The 21,471-nt window shown below is 55.0% G+C and overlaps 1 long non-coding RNA gene across 2 annotated transcripts; it reads right to left on the bottom strand.

The window, feature by feature from the left end:
• Positions 1-2,845: 2,845 nt before the first annotated feature.
• On the bottom strand, positions 2,846-21,011 carry LOC106148380. 2 transcript variants are annotated; one of them, XR_001233780.1, is made up of 2 exons: positions 20,939-21,011; positions 2,846-5,465 (listed from the first exon to the last, which is right to left on the bottom strand). It is a non-coding gene; the product is annotated as an uncharacterized LOC106148380 (long non-coding RNA). The 2 variants fall into 2 exon arrangements; XR_001233778.1 differs by lacking the exon at positions 20,939-21,011 and adding an exon at positions 8,421-10,717.
• Positions 21,012-21,471: the final 460 nt, after the last annotated feature.

The following is a 21,471-nucleotide window of genomic DNA, read 5'->3' as shown; positions in this document are numbered from 1 at the left end:
GCCTGGGCCGGAGGCCGGAGGCACCGTGGGGGCCGCGGGGCCGCAGAGGGGCGCCCGGAGCCGCCCGGGCTGGAGTCCGCAGGAACCCTCGGCCGGCTGGAGAAGCTGAGGACGCGCCGGGCAGAACGGTCTCCGCGCCGAGGGCGTGCGAACCTTCCCGACTGCGCGCGAACCGCGCCGCTGACCTCGCTGCGAGTCTCCGGGCGCCGGGGTGCTGCGGGCCCAGGCCGGCTCACTGCGCTGCCCGCACCACCCGGGCCCTCCTGAGAGTTCCCGCCGGGCTGCCGTCCCCACTGCCGCCGCGCTCCGCACAAGTCCTGCCTTGCTGTGGGCAGAGCCTCGCTCGGGCGGCGCGGCTTCCTGGGCCTCCCGGTGCCTTAGGGCAGGGGACCCCTCACCAGGGAGCCGGAGGACTGCAGCTCTGACCTTCAGCCCTCTTGGAGCACCGAGTCAATGAGGTGCCGGCTGGATGGCAGGAACTGAGGGGTCCTCTGTGTGCGGAGTGCCCCCCAGCAGCCCGGGCGGGGTGCCCAGTCTTTGGCTATGGATCCAGGTGACTTGGAAAGGGTCCTCTGGGGCCACAGGCTGCCCCAGGAATTCTTGTTGGGGTCTTAGGAGTGTGAGGGCTGGGGAGAGGAGGCTGGGACCCCCGGCCTCCACTCCCCAAGACGTGGGCGGTCACCCCAGGTCCCGGCTGGCTCCAGATAAACCAGCCACTGCCCGCTGGCTGTGTGCCCTGCAGTCAGTCTGTCCCCACGCATCCCTCCACCTGCTCATGGAAGGAGCGGGAAGCCATGAGCCCAGGCTGACAGTAGGCGACCATAGTCACCTGAGCGCCCGGGGCACGCGCCACGTGCACAGCAGAGCTTCGCCCTCAGCTGACCGAGGGCAGCGAGCCGGTCCCCGTGGCCATGTGCTGTGGGGCATCAGGCCACGGTGATCGGGCTCGGGCCAGCACCCTGCAGAGGACGCCGGAGGAGCCACCAGGGAGGGATTCCCTGACCATTCATCTGTGCCTCCCGGGGAGCCTCGGGAGGCCTGCAGAAGCCAGGGCTGCGCAGGGCAGGGACCGATGTGTGCATGGCGCCTCCCCTAGGGGTGAGCAAGCCGGGATTCGCAGGTGCTCAAGGCATTTCCCTCCCCATGGAAGGCGTCAGGTGAGCACAGGGAGAACGAGAGCCTGTCCGTCACAGGTGTCAGGTGCCACCGTGATGCCAGCTAAGGGGAGGGGATGCCATCAGTAGACACTGCCAGGGCCCTGCCCATGGGCACGGGGCCATCACCTGGCACACCAGTCCTCAGCTTCCTTCCTGGGAGCCTGGTGCAGGTGCGCAGGGCGGCACCCCGGCGCCCCAGGCTGCGTGGGGAAGCTGCTGGCGATGCAGAGCCCAGCTTGCTGCACTCCCTGTTCTTTGAGTGCCTCGGGACCCGCAGGTGGCTGCCCTGGCCCCCTGCTGACTAGTGTTGTGGTCTCATGACCCCCGTGGGAAGCCAAGACTCAGAGACTCCAAATTTGGGGAGCAAAGGCATTTATTCCAGGCCTGGCTGATGCAAACTCATAGGACCGGCCCCGAGAATGCGCGCCTCACAAGCTAAGCACATTGTATTTAAGCACAAAAACCACAAAGAAGGGGTGGTAATGGGGTGATAGTTAGTGGCAGCTTCGGATTGGGGGATACAAGTTAAAGGTTGAGGTGGTTTTACATGATTGGTATAGGACAGCACATCAAGCAGATGACGCATTTTTCTAGTGCACAAGGACAGTTGGTTTTTTTTATTATGTCCTTTAAGGAAAATATTATCTTGGTCTAACACAACATGTTTATCAGCACAGCATACCAGTCAGGTCACAAAGACTCGAGAGAAATTCCACAGCACAACTTGTTTATCATGGCTACTCAGGCGCATACAGAACAGCAACGTGGCGCAATAGCTAGGTTATAACAACTAGCCCCCCACACGCTAGCTACCCTCCTGCTCGTCTGTCTCACTGCCTCCCTCTCTTATCAGGTTCTGGGGATCACATTTCAAATGTGCTGGCACCCACTCCCTAGCCTCAGCTTTGCCTGGCAGGCACTCACATTAAGCTGCCTGAACCTCGTGATGACATTCCAAGCCTTCACTGGGTGAGAATCCTAACTCAGAATCCACAGGTCAAGGCCAGCGGGAGGCCAGATGCCTAACCGGGCACCAGACAGCTCCAGGCCAGCGCGGTGGGTCAGCCGTCCTGGGAGCCTGCGTCCTCCGGAAGCAGCTGCGGGGCCCCTCAGGGCTGTTTGTGACCGGTGCTGCGAGGTCTCCCCGTTTCAGGGAGACTGAGAGTCTGCGCTGGTGGGGGCTTTCCCGTCGGGTAGATGTGGGAATCAATCAACGATTTTAAAGCACCAAGGAGCCCAAGGGAAACCCTGCAGGCGCCAGGGCCCGCCCCAGTCGCCCGGCCTGTGACAGTGCGGTGACCGGCCCAGGGCATTCTGCAGAGGGGAGCTGTGGGGCAGAGGGGAGACCTGCGCGAGAGGAAGTGGAGAAGGCGGGCCCAGAGGGTCCCTGCCAGGAAGCAGACAGGGCAGTCGTTGCAGAGTCCACAGTGCGCTGTAGCTGTTAACACTCGGGGGCCAGAGAATCACTGTCCACAGAGAGGAAAGATCCAGGCGAGGCTGAGGATGGCAGACGGGCGGGGGTGAAACCAGGGCAGGCGGCTGGGGGGCCACGGGTCGGCGAAGCTCAGGTCGGTGGCCTTGTCCCTTCTAAGGTAACATTTTCTCAGTATTTTTACTTTTTTTTTTATATCTAATTATAAAATTGACACGTTTATCCTGGAAATGATAAAAACACAGACACCAAGAAGGAAGAAAAGAAATATGTCCTGTTACCTCACAACCCAGGAAGAGCCACTGCTAGCATTTCTTCCTGCCAACTAGGATCGGACTGTCCACGCTGCTCTGAAATCCCACGGTTTCCGTTCACAGCCTCCCGCGGGCACTTGCTGAGGCCCTGAGAGATTCTTTCAAGATATGTTGAATTTTAGTTAGGCTGCATTTCCCAGGAGGTCTGCACCCACCCCCCAGCCGTGCACGCCTCGTAACACCCCCCACACAGTGTGACAGTGACGTGTCCATCTCAAGGTGGGGTCTCCCTGCTCTGTGGGATCCAGCCAGACTTCTGTAGCTGCCTGGATTAGGGTTCACTAGAGGAACAGACTGATAGGACATATATGTGTGATTGCAGGGTCAGAGGTGGGACGTCCCAGGGGCCGCTGTGGAGCCGGGTGGAAGAAGGCACGATGGCCACGTCCACACTGGAGAGCGGGGGTCAGCGAAGGCCAAGGGCCTGGAGCTCAGTGTAAGTCGTGTTGGAGAACAGAAGAGACCGTGCTGGAGGCCTGGAGGGCTGACACAGCTGTCCAAAGGCAGGGGCGAGGCTGCGCTCCCCCAGAGAGGCAGAGCAGACTTCCTCCTCCGCTCCCTTGCGCTCCACCTGGGCTCCAGCTCCTCGGCCGGTGCCCTCACGTCCGGTGAGCGAGTTCTCCCCTGGGCTGGGCCTGCACGTCCGCCGTCCACGAACGTGCTCCGAATCTGCCCGTCTGCGGGGCACTCCCTGCCCTGGTCAAGCCCACACATCACAGGGAGCATCACACTGTCGCCATCAGTGAGCCCGGCTTTGTGACGAAGGCAGCCTGGTTCTGGTTCCTCCTTCCCACCCTGGGAGTGAAGCCTTCATGTGTGGGGAGTCCGGGCACAGGCAAGGCCCTTGTGAGATGAGGTCATAATTTGATGGCCCGCTGGGGGGAGAGGGGCGCGGGGTTGGAGCTTGGGCGGGGCCTTCCCCCTGGGCTTGTGCACTGTCTGTCCTACTGGCTGCCCCTGGGCACTGTCCTGTCACCCGCCCTTGTGTCTCACCACAGCCCGAAGCAATGGCACCCACAGCCACGGACAGAAAGCTCTGAACCAGAAGCCCTAAGAAGCCCTCCCTGGTCCACGCTGGCTCGTGCACGTTTTCTGTCGCAGCAGTGAAAGGACAACTGTCTCTGCGTCCCAAGGATGAGCTTGCAGAGGTGCGGTTCCAAGCGAAAGAGCTGACCGCAGAAGGCTTTGGGAGCGTACTGCTGAGCGGTCTTCCAGCACAGGAGAGCTGGTGAGAGTCAGAGTCTCAGCCGCCAGCCTCCGCAGCATCGCACCAGGCTTCCCCCCGCTGGCCCTCACCGGCCCGGCGTGGCCTCCTCGGGTGGCAGCTGATTCTGCTGTGGAGCAGCTAGCGCGGTGCTGAGTGGGGAGTCGTCCAGGACACAGAAGGATGAAGCTCCGACGTTGTTGGAGGGGCGGAGGTCCCAGAGCCCAGCGGCTCTGCTTAGGCCCGGGGACGGTGGGGGGTCCTCCAGGTGGATCACACCACACCCCACACTTGGAGCCTCCACCTCCCTGCCCGGTAGAGCTGGGACAGCAGCGCAGGGGCGGAGTGCCCCCAGGGGACAGGCCTGCCCTGGGAAAGGGGTGGGATACCCTCTGCCCTCTCCCAGCATTTGTGGTTGTGAAATTCACATCTGAAGAGAGGAGTTTGGTGGCCTTTAATGTATTTACAATATGGCGCAACCACCGCTCTGACTAGTTCCAAAACCTTTTCATCTGCCCGAAGGGAGCCCAGATCCCTCAACCACGCGCCCCACACCCTCCCTCCAGCCCTGCCACTGTCTTGTGCCCCGTGGTGGCCTGGCCGGGGATGTCACAGAAAGGGAGCCACGTGATGTGTGACCGCCTGTGCCCGACTCAGCCCTCCTGACTTGCGGCTGACGAAGGTGCACGGTGTGGACGGAACACACTCACCCACATGCGTGGACGCGGGCTGTCCCTCGTCTGTTGCTTGGCACCAGGATGCCTTTGGGAGCGTCTCCCTCGGAGTTGTTCTCTGCCGCCTTTCTGCCGAACCCTCCCAAGCTCTTTGACTTGGTTTGGAGGCGCCGCCCAGAGCGCCACCTGGCTCGTGTCGGGCACAGTCGGGAGTGGGCCTGCAGTCGGGCCTCGCTCACTTGCAAACCAAGACCCGTCAGTCTAGCAGGTAACTGCTGGGGCTCCTTGAAACAGACACCATAACTTGGGCTTGAAGAGGGCTGCTGGGTGGGGTGGAGGCGGGCCGTGGGGCCCTAGGAGGCACCTCTGACTTTGCAGGGGACATTCGGCCACGGAGCCTGCCCATCTCCCACACAGCTCCGTAAGTTGGGCACTCACCTGAGAAGCTCAGGGAAGGTGGCTGCCACCTCTCAGCACGAAGACACCAAAGACGGATGGGGACACTGGCCGTCCCCACTGTGCTCGATGTGGACAGGTGACACCAAGCGCCGGGCCGGGGCGAGGGTGCGAGGCAGCCGGGGAGGCGCCGCCACACTGTGCCTGAGTGCCGGCCACTCCTCGTGCTGGGCCACGGCTGCCCTCGGGGTCAACGCTGGCCCGTCCACGTCTTTCCTCCCAGGACTCCTACAGGGGCCAAATGCGCACAGTCAGGAAAACTGCTTACTAGTGCTTAAGAATGGAAACCTCTTAGGGCCAAACTCAATGGCCAGCTCGAGACGGTTTATTGGGCTTTGCTTTGCTTTGTATTTTTTTTTTTTTTTGGTGTTTTGAGACAGGGCTATGTAACTCAGGCTGGCCTTGAACTCTCTAAGTTATACAGGCTTCCCTCAAACTTCCAGCAGTCCTCCTGCCTCAGCCTCCTATAGTGCTGAGATTACAGGCATGTGTCACTTAGCCTGGCAAGGTTACTTTTTCTTCCTTAAGTGTTAGAATTTATTTTTCCACTTAAAACATTTCATTATGATAATGCACCAGTTCTTATTATGAAGTTGTAAATTTTTCATCTATTTCTGTTACAGTATTCCTCACTTGCCAGTTTAATCATTTATTAGCTCTGTGACCTTGGGTGAACTGTTTAACTCCCTCTCTCCCTCCCTCCCTCTCTCTCTCTCTCTCTCTCTCTCTCTCTCCTTCCTTCTCCTTAAGTTTCACTGCCACGTATTCATCTGCCCCTAACCCCACGTCACCCCTCCTCTTCTCTATGGGTCGCCTTTCCACTTCCACATGATCTTTTTTATTTTTTTTAGATTCTGAGTATTGGAGAAATCATGAGATTCTCGTCTTTCTGGGTCTGCCTTAATTTCCTTCATGGTTTTGCGTACTGATCTCTGGTTTCCTCAGTTTGTCTGATGTCTGTCCTAGTCTCCTCCTTACTAAGGCACAATCCTGCAACTTCAAGACCCCGAGGTTTATTTGGCCCCTAGTTGGCCTCTCCGAGAGAGGACCTCGGGGCAGAGGGCCCGGTGGAGGAGAGCGGCTCGGGGCGTGGGGACAGGAAGAAGCTCGAGGGGGCAGCTGGAGGGAGATGGACCCTTCCAGGCCACGACCCAGTGACCCCACCACCTGACAGGAAGTCGGCTAGAAGCCTCCGTAGAAAGACAGCAGGGGGGTCTTCGGAGCGGTTTAGACCTAACCCATACCAGCTTCGCTCTTCTCTGTGGCCAGCAGCTGCTGCGTGCCTGCACCACGTTTTCCCTCATCCGCCCACACGGGGCACCTCAGCAGACTGCAAAACGGGGCCGTGTGAGCCGTGTCGTGATACAGCTGGGCATGAGGGGTGTAAGGTACACTGACAGTGACCCTTCCGGTACCTGTGAGGGTCCTGGGCGAGTTCTTTTCGCTTTCTGAAGACCCGCCACGCTGATCTCCGTGGTGGCTGCACCAATGTCCAGTCCCACTGGCCGTGCAGAAGGTTCCTTTTTCCCCTCATCTTTGCCAGAATTCATTATTTTTTACATTTTGGGGCTAGCCAGTTCTGACTAGGTTGAGACAAAATCTTGCTGTAGTTCTGATTACATTTTACTGTTGGTTGGAGATGTTAAATGTTTTTCATATAATTTTTGGCCGTTTGCTCATCCTTTGAGAAGTGTCTGTTCAGTTCATTTCCCCAACTCTGGGTTGGACTGCTCATTCTTTGGGTGTTAAGTTTCTGAGTCCTATAAACATCCTGGATATCAATCTTTTGTCAGAAAAGTAGGGTTTCCTTCCATTCTGCAGGCTGGAAAAAGATTTCCTTCCAGCTGCAGGCTGCCACTGCTTTCTGTTGGTTGTTTCCTTTGCTGTGCAGCTGTTTTTAGTTTGACACAACCCCATTTGTCAGTTCTTGCTATGATTTCCTGGGCACTTCTAGGTTTTTATATTTTAGGTTGTTTATCCTCCCTTCCTTCCCAGCACCCAAAAGGCTGAGGCAGGAAGACTGCCAAAAGTTTGAGACCAGCCTGGCCTACATAGTGAGTTCAGTGCCAGCCTGGGTTACATAGCAGCCTATCTCAAAAAAGAAAAAAAGTGATGTCTTAGTCACTTTCTTGTCCATGGCACCCACAAGTTAAAGGAGGAGAGGTTTATTTGGCTCACAGTTTGTAGAGGTTTCAGTCCATAGTCGGCTGGCTCCAAGGCAGAGTGGATGGCAGAGGAAAAACAGTCCATGGCAGGGCAGGCAGGAGGCAGAGGGATCAAGGGAGGAGAGACCCTTCCAGGCCACACCTACAGCGAACACTTTAGGCCAAGTAATAACAACAAAGCAAAGCCGCATTCTAAGCCGAGTCTTTCTCAGTAAGTTCCCAGGTGTGTCACAGACACTGAGGGAACAAAGCCGAGTGTCATGCATGGGGACAGCTGGAGAGCTTGGGTCTGCAGGAACCTCTGCCTCCTAAGAATGGCAGCGCTGTCCACTGAGTTAGGGCGACCACAGCTGTCCATCATCCGCGTGTGACCACACAAGCTGCTGCCTTGCGGTAACGGACAGAGACCGGGGTCTGCTGGGACATTACTGCCTCTGCCTTTTGTGTTCTCCAGCGACTCTGCCCTTGAGAACTGCAGGGTCACTCATGGCAGCAGGTGTCCAGCAACAAGGAGGCCAGGCCATCACGACTCACCCTGGACAGGGACTGGGCCCCAAAGCTGGTGTCAGCGAGTGTCACAGGGAAGTCAGGCCAGAGGGGAGGTGTGCATAGCACACGTGAGCATGTGCACATGCACACACATGCAGTACTCACATACGCACATATACAGGTGCACTCGTGTGTGCGCACTCACACAGGGGCACACACGTACACGCGCACATGCGCACACAGACCTTACTGTGTACACAACATGGCATTACCACTCAGCAGCATAACCTTGCCCTGGTGTAGCAGGTTCTGCCCAGGAAAATGGCTGGGCCACGCTCCCCTCCCAGAGAGCACCCACAGACAGCGCTGGCTCCTAGGCGTCTCTGAACGCCCACCTCCACACCCTCCCTGCGCCGTTTCCTGCAGCCCTGAACACTCATGTCAAGATCCCAGCCAGGCCCACTCAAGTGTCTCGGGAGAACCCATTTGGGGTGAAACTCCCTGCTCCAAGGAAAAGAATGAAACTCACCATGGCTAGCTCCTTGTGGCACAGCCAGGCCCTGCTTGGATCCCCTCCCGACCGGGGGAACCGCAGCTCACGGAACGTGCGGCCGTGAACGGGCCAGCTCTGTGGAGCTCACAGCTGCAGCTTCACTCAGAGCTCCAGCACTGACCCTGCGTCCTCGTCTCCGTCCCGCGGCCGTTTCCTCAGCCCTCTCAGGAGATGAGAGAGAAACGCTGAGAGAAGGTGGAACACATAGCGTGAGCATCCACACACCCAGCAGAGGGCGCTGAATATACTCAGCAAAAAGGACGGACACACAAGGACCAGCAGAAAAACCACACACTCCTTCTGAGAAAAAATTCCAGAAATTGACAGGAGATACAAGTAAAGACGTGGAAGATTTGCGTACTGAATAATAAAATGGGTCCTCAGGGGTATCTTTTGGGGTGGAACACAACCCTAGCAGCGTGAGGACCTGGGTCAACCCTCCGCACCTAAAAACTATAACAAAAATTAAAGTAAATTTGAAAATCTTAAAGAAATAGATAATTTTCTACCACAATATATGAGAAAAAAATAAACCAACCAGAGAGAAAGCACAGTCAATGATCTGCCCCGGCAAAGCACCGCAGGATCAATGCCGTAGAGGACCGGAGACGCTTTGTGTTACCGAAAGTGTCCATCAGCCTGGACAACAGCGACGTCACCCGAACTCCTCGGATCTTGGCGTCTACCTGATACCAAAAGCGTCGATGAGAGGAAGATGATGGCCTTTTCTCCTCAGGGTACAGATGGAAAAACATCCTCCTAAAACCCTAGCAGGCTGCGTCCTGCTGCAGATTAGGAGAATGATATATCACAGATTTGTTCCACAGATGGACGGATGGTGCAACCTCAAGACACCCAATACTGTAATTCAGCGCATTAAGAGATTAAAGAGAGAAAGGCGCATCACTGTCTCAGCAGATGCTGAAAATCATTTGATAAAACTCAACACCCATCCCTGTGTTAATTTTTAAAAAGCAACTCCTAACACTCAGCAAGGAGACTCTGTGGTCTTTGTGATGGGTGTGGAGATTCCAGAACCGGCAGCTGGCAGGAAGAGGAGGAAGGATGAGCCATGGCGCGGTCCGGGAGAGCAGAGCTTTATCATCATCCTGAATTCTAAGTTAATTTACTTATTAGTAGGCAATATGTTTCACTCTTCCAAGTTCAGCCTGTAGAAGGCAGAGATGAAAAGCCTCCTCCAGCCCACTGTCCACCCCCACCGCCAGCTGCTCCCCAGGGGGCAAACGTGACCGGCCCCTCTGTTATTCTAGAGCTGCCGGGGCACTTGCAAGCAGATTTGCAAGACTGTATTTTTTACACAGTGGTAGTAAACACTTGTTCTTCTCCTCAGCAAAAGGTTGTTCATTCTTCTTTCTGGCCGCAAAATATCACAGTACACAAGTACATTTCCAATTTGTTCAACAAGTACTCTACACGGAGCTAAGTTGTTGCGGAACTTTGCTGGGGCGGACACCTGTGTGTCGTGCTGCACGTGTGCGGCCATGTGTGTGGGATCGAGCCTTAAAGGGTTCCCTGCCAAAAGAGAAAGCCTGCCTCCGCCGTCGGCGTCTGGGGGATCATCCATCATGTCCTAGACGGGAGTCTTTGTGGAAGGCGGAGGTGGTACCCCTGGGCCTCAGCGTGGGGCTGGCTGGCCGAAGGCCGAGCGTGAGATTCAGGGCGGGGTTTGCGTCCTGCAGGATCAGCTGAGGACCTGAGTTCAGCCACGCAGAGCCACGATCATTCGTAGGTGAAGGAGCCCCAGTAAAATCCCCGAGGAAGCCCGGCGCACCGCCTTCCCGCTGGCCGCGCCTGTGCCTGCTGTCACACGCTGCCGCCCCGCGGCGCTGCGCTGGGCCCGGGAGAGGTCGGCCTGCCGCCTCCGAGCAAAGCCCGATAAACTTGACGTTTACATGCATCAGTAAGTGAGCGCACAGCAGATTTTAACAAAACACCTGGACTGGCTTGGCTGTGGGTGTGGCAGGCGACAGGGTGGTCTTGGTGCCTCGGGGTGTGTCAGTGTAGTCAGTTGCTGTCTGGGGTGACGGTCCCGAGAACGAAGTGCCAGGGGAATGAAAAAAACAAGAGAAAGTTATGGGATCGGGGGCTGCAGCCTCTTGGACTGAAGCTTGCATTACCATCCTCCTTAGCCTTTTATTAGGATACAAACAAAAAGCAGCAACATGGCAAATGCGAGGAATAATTAACAGCATTGGCGAGGACAATACAACTCAATTATCACAGGAGTGAGACTTGACTTAGTTAGCCATCATGTTATCGTTCCTTCGGGCATATCTCAGCAAAGCATCTAGTGTTGTCCTGCGGCTTTCCACAGGGACACAGGTCCTGCTATCATTGCCTTTTACGCTAATGCTTTTGCTAGACTTCCTCCAGAATCAGTCATATGGCTTGCTAATATACAGACTGTCCTCCACAGCTGTGGAGCCGGGCAGCCCGGGAGACGCTGCGCTCCGCCCCTCCCTCGCCGCAGGCTGGGCTGCTCTGCCTGTGGACAGACCCCTCTCTGGGACGGCACCTTGGAGCACCGGGAAGTGGGTTTAATGGCACCGGTGACACCTGTCGTGGCCAGTGACGGGTCAGGCCTCCCGGAACGGCACCTCGCCCTTACCAGGGCCTGCGATTAGCCTGAGGTCAACTGCAGGGCAACTGGTCCCCGCAGAGGGGACTATGCCAAGTTCAGCAGCAGCGGTAGACTACAGGCGCCTTCCCGCCTTCTGAAAGCAGCTGCACACACAGAAAAGTAGAATCTGGGGCCGTGCTTCTGAGACAGAAAGGGACGGTGGGGAAACTGTAAACTTTCTGATCTTTAATTTAATGACATGACTCTTCCTGAAAAGCGGTTACTAAAGCAGAGGTGTGGATTTCTCTCAACAGTTCCAAGGAGCTGTGAGATTCTGTTAACTTACCACCAGTTACGTTACTGGGCTGAGAATAAATCGGCTGTATTAGGCCCCAAGAACTGTGCCTCAGCAGTTTCTCTCTGCTTCTCTAATATTAGCTCTCAGCTAATATTTAATAAAACCGGCATAAGCAAATTATCTTTGGAACAATGCACAAGAAAAAAGTGCTGGTCATCCTGGCAGAGAGGAGCCAGACGGGCGGGGCGGGGAAGGGGCCGACTGCACACTGCAGCTGTCCAGCACTGAGACATACAGTGCTTTCTACCGCAAAGGTCAGATCACCAAATAATAAAGGCGCGCAATTCCCACATCAGCAGTGTTACAGAGAACAGACCAAGCACGGGAAGAAACAGCACCGAGAAGGCTTGGAGGCAGTTTATCACACTGGTGGGCCTGACTGGGATGGCTCCCAAAGAGTCAGAGCCCTGCCAGGCAGAGTTTTGGGACTTCTATAGGGAGAGGGAACTAGGAGGTACAAAGGCAGATTTGGCGCATTGTGATTGGAGGGTGGGTGACATCATGGGTTGCTAAGGGAGTTTAAACCTCACAAGTTACATTGCAAGGCCGTCAGTTTAACAAGCACGGTTTACACAAAGGAAGAAATGTCCCGTTATCAGGCTTTTCTGGCCACGTCCATCTGGGTTTGGTGGGTGTTCTTGGCAGGATTCATTTAAAATTTGATTTCCCTTCCAGTAGCATCCGAAGGTCTGAGAGTCACCCATTCCCGCAGCCCCTTCACCGCAGGTCTTGCTGCGGCTCTGAGCTGCGCCGGTTCGGGGCGTCTGTCTGCTCGAGTCATGGTGTTGCAGGGTTTGGCTCCTCCACACACCACGAACTCTGCTCAGCACCGAACCTGGCTGTATCACAGCTCTCTGGTTAGCAACCAGCATAGGTACCCTCCACCGGCCACTCCAGGGGTTTAATTCTCTCCCTGTGAACTTTCTACTTCCGTTGCACTTGCCTGCTCTCCTATATTTTACGGCAGGATTCAATAGCTCTCTTACATCTGCTTTTCCCAAATCGGGAGATACATGCTGCGCCCCGGAGTTTGTTCTCTGGCTCTCCTGACGCTGTTGGCACAGTTATCTGTGTGACTTGGAGCCACTTGTGCTCACCCTAACTTTCACGCAGCTCCCCTGCCTGGGGGAGGGTGAGTGAGACTCTGCTCCCTCTGCTCCTGGGGCCGAGGCAAGCGGGTCTCACGGTGCAGAGGGGCTGCGCCCGCACGGGGCACACTTCCCTTTACTCTCGAAGGGCTGCCCAGCAGTACCCGAGTGAAGAGGCAGCCCGCAGAGCGGGAAAAGATGCCCCCGCTACTCCTCCAACAGAGGAATAACATCTAAAACAGGTCAAGAACTCAAAAAAATTAGACACCCCAAAAATAAAAGACCCAATCAAAAATGGACAACTGAAATGAGGTACAGATGGCCAATATGCATGGAAAAAACTGTTTAACATCACTGGCCACTAGAGAAATGTAGATTAAAACAACACTGAGCTCTCCTTTTACTTCAGAAAGAATGGCATCATCAAGAAATCAGATAACAATAAATGTTGGCAAAGCTACAGGGAAAAAGGACCCTTTCTACAGCACTGGTGGAGATGTAAACTGTACAACCACTGTGGAAATTGGTGTGGAGATTCCTCAAAAAACTAAAACTAGGAATTCTGTTCAACCCAGCTGTTCCCCTCTAGATGTCTTCCCGCGAGAGTTAAAGGCATCATATTACCGTGATCCATGCACACCCATGTTTGTAGCAGCACAGCTCACAACAGCTAACTCTTGGAAGTGGCCTGTGTATCTGTCCACAGATGAACAGATAACAGTTACCTCATACAATGGAGCACTACGTCACAGCTGTTGTGGTTTGGGGGATATTTTTGCAAGGAGAACAATATAATACGGGACACATAGTTTATAAGATTATAATAGTCACCCAAAGAATGACACACAAAAGAGTGCAGGAAATCTGTCCACACTAAGACCGAGAAAACTAGCCGAGGGCCTGGATCCCACGGAAACGTTCTGCATGAGTCCGGCTGAAGACCTAGAGCTCATAACAATGCCCCCCATGAGTCCACCTGGAGGCCCAGAGCCTATAACAATATCTCACGCAGGCCTGTTTCATGGATCTGCACTGTGAAGGCCCAGAGGTCAGTGGTGGAATCTAGGAAGTCTGTGCCAGCGGGATGAAGGATCTGTGCCAGCAGGCTGAGGGATCTGCACTGAAGCCAGGAAGCAACACTCAAAATAAGAACCAGAGCTCCCCCCGGAAAGTTCCACAGCCATCCTCAGTGACAGTGAGGTCCCAAGCTCCTCTGATGGAGAAGACAGCTGAGTTTCCATTAGGGAAGCCAGCGCATCAAGCTTCTCCTGGAGACTGGCAGTGCACCGTCTTCTCCTCTGGAGCCAGGACGCGATGCTCAGAGTGAGGATCAGAGCTCCCCCAAAGTGACCCGAAGCCATTCTCAGTGCCAGCGAGGTCCTGAGCTCCTCAGAGGATGAAAACAGCCAAGTTCATCAGGAAAGCCAGCACAACAAGCTCCTCCAAAAGAACCAACAAGAAGCTCATTATAGCTTCTACCAGCTCCCAACAGCCTCTCTCAGCTCCCAACAGCCTCCTTCTCCTTCCCCAGTTCTGCCTCTTATGCTGCTGGCAACAGTCCCCAGGTGGGCCTCCCACACCCAGTACCACGCTTACTCAGTTCACCTGGGGGTTATAAATTGACCACCAGTTATCAGTCTACTACAGCAGCAAAGAAAGATAAATGAGTCATTTGTAGCAAAACGGAAGCACCTTGAAATCATAAAGTGAAATAAATCAGATACATGACTTAAATATTGCACAGTTTCTCTTATATGAGAAACTCAAAGTATAATTAAATTAAAGAGCAAAATAAAAGACAAATGACAGAAAACGGGGAGATGAGTCTTTTGCAAATGGGAAGGGGAACAAGAGATGAGGGGGGCATAAAAAGAATTAAGATATGTTACACCCAAGCGCCATCTCCCCATGAAGAACTTAATCACTACATACTGCAAACATGGATTAATACAAATAAGAATGAGAAACTGGCTGGGTGGAGTGGTACATGCATGGAATCCCAGCACTCATGAGGCAGAGGCAGGAGGATCTCTGCAAGCTCAAGGCCAGCCTAGGCTATAGAGTGAGTTCAAATGAGTTCAAGACAGCCTGAACTATGGCGCAATATGCTGTCTCAAAAAAATACACAAGCATTTGTTTATGTGCCTCAAGTTCTGTGATGCAAAGTACCAGACACACTCCCTTAGGTCAAGGACTTCACCATCCGGGCTGTGTGCAGGGGGTGAAGCTAAACTAACAACGCCCAGCGTCCCCTCCACTTCCGGATGACCACCCTCACACCTCAGTGCAGCAGTCCTGATAAAACTCTCTGCTCTTTCTTCTTTCCTTCTGTCTCTTCACTCTCTTGTCCTGACGTCGGATAAAACGTCTTACCGTGTCGTCAAGGAATCTTTATAATTTTGCTTCCAAAACTGATCTGTAACAAGTTACTTCATTGTGTTCTCCTCAGTCTCTTCAAACAGGAAGAGGAATAATCATGAAAGCTTAAAAATTTGTTGTGAGTCTTAAATCAGGAGACTGGTGTGAAGAATTAGGCTAGTTCCTCCCGGAAGAGAGTCGATAAGCACAGACCGTTCCCTCAAAGCTGCATTTCACCATCCTCTAGAAGTCAGGGGTGTGTGTACGTGTGTGTGTGTGGGGGGGTATTGGGGATTGAACCTGGAGTCCTGGCAATGAACTACACCTCCAGCCCTTTAAAAAAAAAATGTTTTATTTTGAGACAGGGTCTCTCCAAGTAGCTAAATTAGCCAGACTGGAATTGAACTTGAGATCGTCCTGCCTCAGCTTCCCAGAGTGCTGGAATTACAGGTGTGCACCCCTGCACCCAGCTTGAGTTATTATTAGGGACTTTGACACCAATCTGACTTCCATGTCTTGTGGGCTGCGTCTCCCTCCCGCCCCCTCAGGCTCCCTCACCTTCTCTCCATCAGTGGGTAGAAAACTCTCAGCTAAACGCCTGGTGGCGTCTGTCTCATCCCTTGTGCTGCACCCAGCTCTGCGCTCCCAGGCCGGCCCTCCTCTCCAGCTCAGAGAGTGTTCTTGTTGGACCTCTGTGGACATTTCCGCTTCGGCTTTTCTGGCTCTGCTTCTGGGACTCTCTTGAGGCCGCACTTCCTGGGTGGATTTCTCCGCACGCTCCCCGTCTCTCACCCTCACTTCCTGTACCTCACTGGGTGCTGCGGGCCCGTCTCTCTCCCCGCGCTGCCTACCTGCCGGCCCGGTGCGCCCCACGTTCACTTCTCGCTCACTGGACACATTCATCTCCGGGGGTCTGCGAGGCTCCACAGTGGTGGGGTTTTCTCCTTTGCTTTGTTTTTTTATCTTTTCTTCTGGGAGTTGCTCTGCTTTTATTTTCTCTGAATTTCTTTTTCAGAGTCCTTTTTCTTTCCCAGTGGCTGTTTTTAGTTGCCTTTTGTGACCCCTACTACCCCCGACACCCCTCCCAGTCCCTTGTCTTATCTCATTGCCTCCTTTCATGTCCCTTTTTTCCTAGATTCTACACTTTCAGAAAAATGTGATTTTTAACTTTCGGAGTCTAGTTCATTTCGCTGAACATGACACTCTCTGGCTCCACTCCTTTTTTCTGCAAATGACATGAGTTTGCTGTTCTGCATGGCTGAGTAATATTCCACCGTAGCACATTTTCTGTGTCCATTCACCTGTTGAGGGTGCCCAGCCCGGCTCCACATCGTGGCTATTGTGAATTGAGCCACAGTCGACGTGGCTCACAGGGTCCCTACGGGATGCCAACTCCATTTCCTTCAGGATGCCGAGGAGGGTGCAGCTGGATCGAGCCCGGCTGGTTTCCAGTCTGCTGAGACCCCTGCCTCCTGACGTCCGTGGTGGTGCAGCTTCACGCTGCACCCTCCCCAGCAGGTGCTGCTTTTGTGCTGTCGGTGACAGATGACAGCCGTTCCGGCTGAGTGAGGCAGAGGGTCGGGCGGATTTGGTTTGCACCTCCCTGGTGGCCAAAGGCACTGGCACTGTTTCACGTGATTACTGGCCATTTGTGCTTCTCCTTTTGAGAGCCTGTTTGGCTCATGTGCCCGTTTTGATTGGATTATTTGTTGTTTTGGGGTTCTGGACATATTGATGTTCATTCTCAGTGTCCGCGGGGATCTGCTGTTCGCTAGCCGTCTCTTCACTCTGGTGACCGTCTCCTTTGCCGTGCAGACGCTCTTTAATTGGCTGTGATTCTCTGCTGCTTCCTGCTCATATCCCCAAGCTGCTGAAGCCCTGCTCGGGAAGCCACTGCCTGCCCCCGCTTCTCCAAGCGTCCCCCTGCTTGTTTCCTCTCTTCCTGCTGGTGCTCCTGCTCTACTCCCTCTGCACTTCTCAGATCAACGGCTCATACTGAAGATTAATTACTAAGCCCAGGGCAAAGGTCTTCAGTTACCACCAAGCAACTCCTGGCTCGTGCAAGCCGGGCTCCCAGCCCAGGCTGTTTTCTGGAGACCTCCGCAGCACCTGGCTGGGAGCGCCCATGACTGAGCCTGGGAGGCCTGGGCTGTAGAAACCGAGGGACCGGACCGGCCTCTCAGGCTACGGCTTCCTTCCAGGACGTGCAGACCAGGCTTTTCTGTCAAACAGCCAGGCACTTGCTTTGGACCCCGGGTCAAGCTCCCGTCATGCACCTTAGCAAGGAGACCTGTCCGCACCAGACAGCCCTCCGCCAGCCTCTTGCTCCTAGGCCTCTTTGCCTCCCAACCGGACTCCTGACTTACTCCCACTTTTCACTGAACAATGACGTTTCTTCAAATCCTGCTAATAATAATAATAATAATAAGGGCCTCTTTCTGCAAAGAAAATCAGTGAACCCAAGTGAGAACTCGGGGACCATGGAGCAGTGTGAAGAGAGGAGGAAGACACTGGGGAGACAGGGTCCTCTGCCCCAAAACCAGGGCACCAGCCACAGGGAGCAACAGTGCCTGGTAAAATGCTGGCAGGAAACGGGCACCAGGGGTTGTTGCTGGGTAACTCTGCAGAAGAAATAAGCAAGCTGAGAAAGAAAGTTTAACTTTAACAGTAAAGAGATAAAAATTTTAATTCCTTCCAAAATCTAATAATGTTTCAGAAGAACATCACAGGAGATTTTCTTCTTAAATAAGGAAAACTCAAGCACCATGGGTTCCTGGGAGGAGACTCACCTGCCGCCACCCCCTGCTGCAGAGGAAGACCCAGGGGTGAGGCTGGGGACTGGGGTGTCGCCGTCGGAGGGTGGAGATGGTGGGAAAAGTGGAGATCACGGGGTGGCAACTCATGGGCACCTGTGCCGTCTGCCACCCACTACAGACCCTGTGCCAGCTGACCACACTGGCACAGTAGCTGGTGACACTGCCCCCCACCTCCCACTGCTGCCCAGGGCCCCAGAGAGGGCCACCCTTAGGCGGGCCTGGTGACAGAGCATTTGCAGCAGAGCCACCTACTGTGGCCACGTGGTGGGACTGGACGGGCAGGGGCTGGCACTTGGCTCCCTGGGCAGCAGGCAGCCCGCCTCCAGGACTTGTGAGCTTGGACCTGGCTTCCTGTGGTCCTGGGTCAGCCTCGCCCACAGAGCCCTGGTCTGCGCAGCCCCAGCACCACCATCCAGCCACACAGGTGGTGCTGCGCGCTCCTCGGCCAGGCGAGGCCCCCTGAATCTGCCGCCGTCTGGGATGGTCCAGCCTTCTAAAGACCTCCACAGGGAGACGCGCTTGGGGTGCAAGGGTTAGTTCTAGTGTTCTATCACTTTACAAGTTCTTTAAAAGGTGGACAGCCTCATAGGAGGAAAACGGGTGGACAGTGAGAAATCCGTTTCACACACACGCACGCACACAGAAAGTGCCTCATAAAGTATGTAATATTATACAAAGATATTTCTAAAACACAGTCCACATTTGGATATGGTGATATCATTCTACCTTTGTTACAGAATAAAGGGTGCAAATTAATGATTTCTCATGCAGTGAGATGCAGAGAGAAGGTAGCATACGGACACTGCTGGCGGGCATGTAACCCCAGCACGAGGAGAACCACGCACAGATACCTGAAGGAGCCACCAGCTGGCCCTGCCGAGCCACCCGGCCCTGCCAAGGGGGCCAGCTGGCCGCTCCCAAGTGTGGAGCCAGAGGAAATGGCACCCGACGTCAGGAGACCCCACCCCTGTGCTGGCTCGCCACGATGGCGGCGGGAAGCCACGTGGAGGTCCACCGTGGGTGAGCGGGCACAGAGTTCGGTTTCTGCACACAAAGGGATGCTGTTTGCCGTTAAAAAAACGGATCCTGTCATTTTCAGCAAAACAGGTGAATTGCAAGTGCTCTGCTGAGCAAGATGCAGAACAACAAAAACCTCACGTCCTCTCAGGCCGGTCGTAACGCACGGCCGTGCTGACCAGAAGCTGGGGGGACGAGGGGGCTGGAGAACGGGCACCTGCAGGCAGGCGTGAGCGCTCCGTGTCCAGCAGCACACCGTGGCCACAGCTCATGATGACCCCTCGCACATCCTGTGAATAACCAGGAGAGGAGGTCGAGGCTTCAGACAGGAGGCAGCAAGGAAGAGCTGGAAGCCCTGATCACCCCGTCTCACACTGTGACCCGCAGTCACACCGCCACACTGCGCCCACACACTCACCGCTAAACCAGCAGCCAATACAATGTAGGGCCGCCCCGGAGACCTGCTCTCACTGGTCTCTCTCAAGCCAGCAAGTGCCTCTCCCTTGCCTGTTACGTTTTTACCTCAATGAGAAAAGAAGGGCTGGTTCACATTTTCAAAGTAAAAACCAGCGCAGAGAGGAGTCGACATCTATCAGCCTCTCCAGCACTCTGCCTGCCGCCTCTGCCTCCTGTGCCCCTGTCTGGTTTATTTTTAGGGCTGAGTTCATGCTAATATGCGCAGCTGTCAGAGTAATTGCCGATGTCATCTTGCTGTGACGGCTCTTGAGCTGGAAGTTTCTATCTTTAAAGACAACACAATACCTCACCGTTAAAACTAGAAATGCAGTTGAAAGCACAGGCCATCTTCTGCCTCGGCTCAGAAGGCGCTCCTCGGGAGGGAGGCGCTGGCCGCTCCTCTGCAGAGAGCAGAACGGGAGAGGCTTCGACGTGGGAGCACACATGTGGCGCCTGCACTCGCCCAGCTCCGGCTTTGGTGCCCTGCGAGTCATCAGCCAGACTTTGGTGACCCGAGACAGAGCCAGCGCCCGCCCACCCACCCCACCTGAGCCACTTGAGGCTGGCCCTTTCTCAGGTGCTGCCCGCATCATGAATGCTGACTCGCATCTCCCTTGTCCTAGGCCTCGGCACACGCTAGTGACCTAAACCCAGACCGGGCCTCTGGGGCCCCTTCACACCACCCAAGGAAGAGTCGGGCTGGGGCGGGTGGGGTTAGTCGGTTCTGTCCGTCCTGCTGGCTCTGTCTCCAAACCCGAGGTGGCTCCTTTCTGCCTCACCGAGGGCTAGGAGGTGCCCTGCAGCACACCGCCCGGCCAGGGAGAAAGTGCAGAAGGAGCTGGAGCCCCACACGCTGACTCCTCAGCGCTTCCTTCATGGTGACGAAGGCCACCTGCAGTCACACCCACGGCCAGTGCCAGCCACAGCCACTGCCTCACACGAGTGGGCAGGAAATTCGTGGGGTGTGTGTGAGCAGGAAAGCCCTTGCCATGATAGAGTTGACAGATATTTAAAATTGATCAACTTCAAGCCCGGGTGTGCTAGGACAGGTCTGTAATCCCAGCACTTGGAGGCTGAGGCAGGAAAGTTGTACGTTAAGGCCAGCCTCAGCCACACAGAGACCCTGCTTAAAAAAAACAACCCACAAACTTTTTATTTTATTTTGAAGTTTTCCTTTTATATTTTAAAGCCAATAAATGTTTTTCAAGTCTCAAATATTTGCAGGAAGAACACCTAGACCCCTGCCCCGCCCCGTAATTACCACAGTCTGCATTTTCCGGAAGTTTACTGAAGGCCAGCCTTGTCTCAGGTGCTCTGTAAGCACACAGCAGTGCTTCTCACTCTGGCCACAATGCTGGGACCTCAGGGCTACTCCTGTCGCCTTCTGCAGAGAGGGGCTGGAGCGTGGGGTGGAGCACAGGACGGGCGAGGTGGTGCCCAGCCCGCGAACGCACTCAGTGACCGCGTGCGCCACGTGGCCCGCGGGACATGAGGAGAAGCAGCCCATGCGATGCCGGGGTTCTGTTCTCGGCTGGAACAACAGCAACGAGCAGAACACGAGGAGAGACCCAGGCTTCCGGGCCCGTCAGGACCAGCAGGCTGGGCTTCCGCCCACCATGGTGCTGGTGGGTACGTGAGCGATGGCGACGTCTCCCTGTGTGCGTCTGTACTCCGACACCCAGCCCTGCCGCCCACAGGAGTTTATCTCCAAATAGACGGCCATTATGATTAAAGAGCGGAGGTTATTAAATGAATGGAAAGCTCACCGAGACACAGATTTCATTTCTGTGCCAAAACAAATCTAAACAGAGCCCACTCACCCAGCTGCTGCTCCCAAACCCGCAGTCAGAATCTGCCGAGCACACCTGAGTCAGCGTCCCCTACAGGCCCTGGTGTTGATGCGTTAGACTCTGCGTTGCCCATGAGGCTGTCTTGGTTACTTCTTGTTGCTGGGATAAAATACCCAACACCCACAAGCTGGAGGAGGAAAGGGTTATTTAGCTCACAGTGTGGAGAGGTTTAGTCCACAGTCGGCTGGCTCCAAGGCAGGGTGGTGTGGCAGAGGGTATGGGAGAGAGAAACAGCTCATGGCAGGGCAGGCAGGCAGCGGGATGTGCTCAAGAAAGGAGGGAGGGAGAGTTAATATCCAGGTCACACCCAGAGGGACCACCTCCTCCCAGCAGGCTTCATATCCCAGCATTACACCCAGCTGTAAACCCACCTAATGTGGGACTAATCTAGTACCACACACCCGTGACCCAGCCCCACATACCCGTGACCCAGCCCCACATACCCGTGACCCAGGACCACACACCCGTGACCCAGCCCCACGCACCCGTGACCCAGCCCCACA

Source organism: Chinchilla lanigera, unplaced genomic scaffold (assembly GCF_000276665.1).
Source record: "Chinchilla lanigera isolate Chin_1 unplaced genomic scaffold, ChiLan1.0 scaffold00019, whole genome shotgun sequence".
Lineage (NCBI taxonomy): Eukaryota > Metazoa > Chordata > Mammalia > Rodentia > Chinchillidae > Chinchilla > Chinchilla lanigera.
Note: the sequence above shows the minus strand (reverse complement) of the source record. Positions and strands in the feature narration are given on the sequence as shown.